Below are 6,000 nucleotides of genomic sequence, written 5' to 3'. Positions count from 1 at the left end.
GTGGCGGTCGGGGACGAGCGATTGTCTTTTCCTACCAATCTATCCCCCTAGGAGCATGCACATAGTAACGAGGTTTTTGATGACTTGTAGATTTTTGCAATAAGTATGTGAGTTATTTATGACTAATGTTGAGTCCATGGATTATACGCACTCTCACACTTCCATCCTTGCTAGCCTCTTCGGTACCGTGCATTGCCCTTTATCACATCGAGAGTTGGCGCAAACTTCGCCGGTGCATCCAAACCCCGTAATATGATATGCTCTTTCACACATAAACCTCCTTATATCTTCCTCAAAACAGCCACCATACCTACCTATTATGGCATTTCCATAGCCATTCCGAGATATATTGCCATGCAACTTTCCATCATTCCATTCATCATGACACATTCATTATTGTCATATTGCTTAGCATGATCATGTAGTTGACATAGTATTTGTGGCAAAGCCATCGTTCATAATTCTTTCATACATGTCACTCTTGGTCCATTGCATATCCAGGTACACCGCCGGAGGCATTCATATAGAGTCATCTTTGTTCTAGTATCGAGTTGTAATCATTGAGTTGTAAATAAATAGAAGTGTGATGATCATCATTTTCTAGAGCATTGTCCCAAGTGAGGAATAAAAAAAAGAGAAAGGCCATAAAAAAAGAGAAGGCCCCAAAAAAATGAGAGAAAAAGATAGAAGGGACAATGTTACTATCCTTTGCCACACTTGTGCTTCAAAGTAGCACCGTAATCTTCATGTTAGAGAGTCTCTTGTTTTGTCACTTTCATATACTAGTGGGAATTTTCATTATAGAACTTGGCTTGTATATTCCAACAATGGGCCTCCTCAAGTGCCCTAGGTCTTCGTGAGCAAGCAAGTTGGATGCACACCCACTAGTTTCTTTTGTTGAGCTTTCATACATTTATAGCTCTAGTGCATCCGTTGCATGGCAACCCCTACTCCTTGCATTAACATTAATCTATGGGCATCTCCATAGCCCATTGATTAGCCTTGTTGATGTGAGACTTTCTCCTTTTTTTGTCTTCTCCTCATAACCCCCCTCATTATATTCTATTCCACCCATAGTGCTATGTCCATGGCTCGCGCTCATATATTGCGTGAAAGTTTATAGGTTTGAGATTACTAAAGTATGAAACAATTGCTTGGCTTGTCATCGGGGTTGATCGGGGTTGTGCATGATGAGAGCATTCTTGTGTGACAAAAATGAAACATGACTAAACTATATGATTTTGTAGGGATGAACTTTCTTTGGCCATGTTATTTTGAGAAGACATAATTGCTTAGTTAGTATGCTTGAAGTATTATTATTTTTATGTCAATATGAACTTTTGTCTTGAATCTTTCGGATCTGAATATTCATACCACAATTGAGAAGAATTACATTAAAATTATGCCAAGTAGCACTCCGCATCAAAAATTCTGTTTTTTTATCATTTACCTCCTCGGGGACGAGCAGGAATTAAGCTTGGGGATGCTAACGTATCTATAATTTTTGATTGCTCCATGCTATATTATCTATTGTTTTGGACATTATTGGGCTTTATTATCCACTTTTATATTATTTTTGGGACTAACCTATTAACCGGAGGCCCAGCCCAAAATTGTTGTTTTTTGCCTGTTTTAGGGTTTCGAAGAAAAGGAATATCAAACGGAGTCCAAACGGAATGAAACCTTCGGGAACGTGATTTTCTCAACGAACAAGACCCAGGAGACTTGGATCCTACGTCAAGAAAGAAAAGAGGAGGCCACGAGGTAGGGGGGCGCGCCTACCCCCCAGGCGCGCCCTCCACCCTCGTGGGCCCCCTGTTGCTCCATCGACGTACTCCTTCCTCCTATATATACCTACGTACCCCCAAACGATCAGAAACGGAGCCAGAACCCTAATTCCACCACCGTAACTTTCTGTATCCACGAGATCCCATCTTGGGGCCTGTTTCGGAGCTCCGCCGGAGGGGGCATCAATCACGGAGGGCTTCTACATCAACACCATAGCCCCTCCAATGAAGTGTGAGTAGTTTACCTCAGACCTATGGGTCCATAGTTAGTAGCTAGATGGCTTCTTCTCTCTTTTTGGATCTCAATACAATGTTCTCCCCTCTCTTGTGGAGAACTATTTGATGTAATCTTCTTTTTGCGGTGTGTTTGTTGAGACCGATGAATTGTGGGTTTATGATCAAGTCTATCTATGAATAATATTTTAATCTTCTCTGAATTCTTTTATGTATGATTAGTTATCTTTGCAAGTCTCTTTGAATTGTCAGTTTGGTTTGGCCTACTATATTGATCTTTCTTGCAATGGGAGAAGTGCTTAGCTTTGGGTTCAATCTTGCGGTGTCCTTTCCCAGTGATAGTAGGGGCAGCAAGGCACGTATTGTATTGTTTCCATCGAGGATAACAAGATGGGGTTTTCTTCATATTGCATGAGTCTATCCCTCTACATCATGTCATCTTGCTTAAGGCGTTACTCTGTTTTTAACTTAATACTCTAGATGCATGCTGGATAGCGGTCGATGAGTGGAGTAATAGTGGTAGATGCAGGCAGGAGTCGGTCTACTTGTCTCGGACGTGATGCCTATATACATGATCATACCTAGATATTCTCATAACAATGCTCAATTCTGTCAATTGCTCAACAGTAATTTGTTCACCCACCGTAGAATACTTATGCTCTCGAGAGAAGCCACTAGTGAAACCTATGGCCCCCGGGTCCATCTTCATCATATTAGTCTCCTACTACTTAGTTATTTCCTTTGCTATTTCCTTTGACTTTATTTTACTTTGCATATTTATCATAAAAATACCAAAAATATTATCTTATCATATCTATCAGATCTCACTCTCGTAAGTGGCCTTATAGGGACTGACAACCCCTATTTGCGTTGGTTGCGAGGATTTATTTTTTTGTGCAGGTACGAGGGAGTCGCGCGTAGCCTCCTACTGGATTGATACCTTGGTTCTCAAAAAATGAGGGAAATACTTACGCTACTTTGCTGCATCATCCCTTCCTCTTCGGGGAAAAACAACGCAGTGCTCAAGAGGTAGCACAAGGATGGTTCTTTTTTGGTATGTGCTACGTATATGCACGGTAGGAGTATGTACATGTCAAAGAGGGGGCAACATGAATACTCTATATATATGCGTGTCATAACCTTCCTTCATGTGGATACTTTCCGGTTCCCGAGGCAGGTGCCACATCAAAGTTGTACATTATATTAGTATTCAAACATCACGCAATACCATGCAGGCGGTGGTTGCCCTATAGGAACACACTCGCTTGTGGCGCTTCCAGCCGGGGCATCCGAGGTTGTCCTCCATCACTTTGACCTAACGAGAGAGAGGTTAATTTAACCATCAAGGATGATTATTTTTTGGTTTGTGCTATACAGTAGAAGTACATATATACCACGTGTCGAATGAGGGCGTACATATAGCGCATACCATGCATCATGAACCTCGCGCTCTCTGTGGGGACTTTTTGGTTTCCCATATACACTACAAAAAAATACACTTCCGCGATGATACATGTTTGTCATAGTAGGTCACGTTTTCTGTCATGCATGTACATCCATGACAATTTTATGACAGAATCAAGCTAGTCATACCTGTGCTGTCGTAGAAGTGTTCCGTGACATTACCAAAATTATCATCACAGAAGTGTTCACTTCCATGACGATAAATGCCGCGTCATGGAAGTGCTTTCATCAAGGGTGACCAACACGTGGCATCTACCGTAACGGGTCGCCATTAAGCTATCGAGTCTGGTTTTGGATCCGATAACCCGCTAACAGCCACGACCAATGACGATTTTCCACGTGTAAAATTCTCATTGGCCGACGGAACCACGTGTCAGCTCCGCGCTGGCATAGGTGTCACTCATCCAATGGGCGAGATGCGGTTATGATATGTTGACACGTGGACCAGCCCAAAAGTGGCCCATAAATATTAAATGGGCTGGCCCAACTAAAGGCCCACAAGATTTTATGAACCATAATGGGCCGGCCCAGCTAAAGGCCCACGAGATATCGCCGACTGTCGGTGTCAAAACCGGCGGATCTCGGGTAGGGGGTCCCGAACTGTGCGTCTAAGGCGGATGGTAACAGGAGGCAGGGGACACAATGTTTACCCAGGTTCGGGCCCTCTTGATGGAGGTAAAACCCTACGTCCTGCTTGATTGTTTTTGATGATATGAGTTTTACAGGAGTTGATCTACCACGAGATCAGAGAGGCTAAACCCTAGAAGCTAGCCTATGGTATGATTGTATGTTGTCCTACGGACTAAAACCCTCTAGTTTATATAGACACCGGAAGGGGCTAGGGTTACATAAGGTCGGTTACAAAGGAGGAGATATACATATCCGTATTGCCTAGCTTGCCTTCCACGCCAAGTAGAGTCCCATCCGGACACGGGACGTAGTCTTCAATCTTGTATCTTCATAGTCCAACAGTCCGGCCAAAGGATATAGTCCGGCTGTCCGGAGACCCCCTAATCCAGGACTCCCTCAGTAGCCCCTGAACCAGGCTTCAATGATGACGAGTCCGGCGTGCAGTGTTGTCTTCGGCATTGCAAGGTGGGTTCCTCCTCCGAATACACCACAGAAGAGTTTGAATACAAGGATAGTGTCCGACCCTGCAAAATAAGTTCCACATACCACCATAGAGAGAATAATATTTCCACAAATCTAATCCGCTGACACGTTTTGGCAGCATGACATCACGCCACGGCCCGGTAATTATTTGAACCGTTTTTCTTTAACTAGCCCCGCACATAACGCGAGGCGGTTTCCTTGACACGTCTTGTCAAAGCAGAAATCGTGTTCCCCTTATCATGGGATTCTCATCAATACAAACGTGGGTAACCCAACCGTGCCTATTGGTATGACTCCTAGATCTCAGGTAAGTCTCAAACGGCCACGAGGAGGACGCCTGATATTCACCCTCTTTATAAAGGGGACAAGGCTTTTTCTTTTTTCCCTCTCGCGCTCAATCGAATCCTTCCCCCGCCTCGAGATCTAACACCCAAATCTCAGGTCAGGTGCTTTGGACCTTCAATCATGTCCGGATCCAGCCTTCAAGGACGGTGGATGCCTTCCTCCGTCACGGAGGAGGACATCAAGAAGTTGAGGGAGGCCAGATACCTGACCGCCGAAATTTCGCATAGGCTGCCCACCCGAGGGCAGGTCGTCCCTACTCCCGAACCCAATGAGAGCTTTATGTTCGTCTCCCACTTCCTCCGAGGACTAGGCCTTGCTCTGGATCCCTTCGTTAGGGGTCTTATGTTCTATTACGGGCTGGATTTTCACGATCTAGCCCCGGATTCCCTTCTTCACATCCCATCATTTATTGTCGTATGTGAGGCCTTCCCGCATTACCCCTCACTTCGGCCTATGTCTCAAGACCTTCGATGTGAAGCCGAAGACGGTCGAAGGGCAGTACGCAGCGTGCGGAGGTGCTTTAATAAGAAAAATTGCTGACGCTTCATGGCCAAAGTGTTCCTTTCCAGAGGTGTACGGATTGTGGCAGCGGGAGTGGTTTTACGTCACAGCTCCCCGAAGCGCCAAATGGGTAGCTTCCCCCACCTTTCGCTCGGGCCCCCCACCACAACTTATGTCATGGATCAGCAGGGGGCTGAGCTGGGGTCCAGCCAAGGACGTGCCAATACTGCAGAGCCGTATCCGAGATCTCTTTGAGGGAGATTTCAGTCTGGTTATGGTAATGCAAGTTATGCTGGTTCGTCGAGTCTAGCCTTGCAAACACCGACCCCTCCGCATGCGGGAATTCAACCCGGAGGGACTGCGCACTATTCAGCATTTCATTGGCATGACGCACGAGGAGATGTACAAGTCGTTCTTTGGACCCCAAATAGAGTGTCCGGACACCACCGAGGACGTGGGCCTGAGCTGCAACTGCCCCGCTGCCCAAGTAAGTAATCCCATGGCCGAACACACTGTCCTTTTATTTATCATGACATCATTCTGAAGAATCACTGTT

This window comes from Triticum urartu, chromosome 3A (assembly GCF_056163025.1).
Source record: "Triticum urartu cultivar PI428250 chromosome 3A, HENAU_Tu73, whole genome shotgun sequence".
Taxonomy (NCBI): Eukaryota; Viridiplantae; Streptophyta; class Magnoliopsida; order Poales; family Poaceae; genus Triticum; species Triticum urartu.
Note: the sequence above shows the minus strand (reverse complement) of the source record.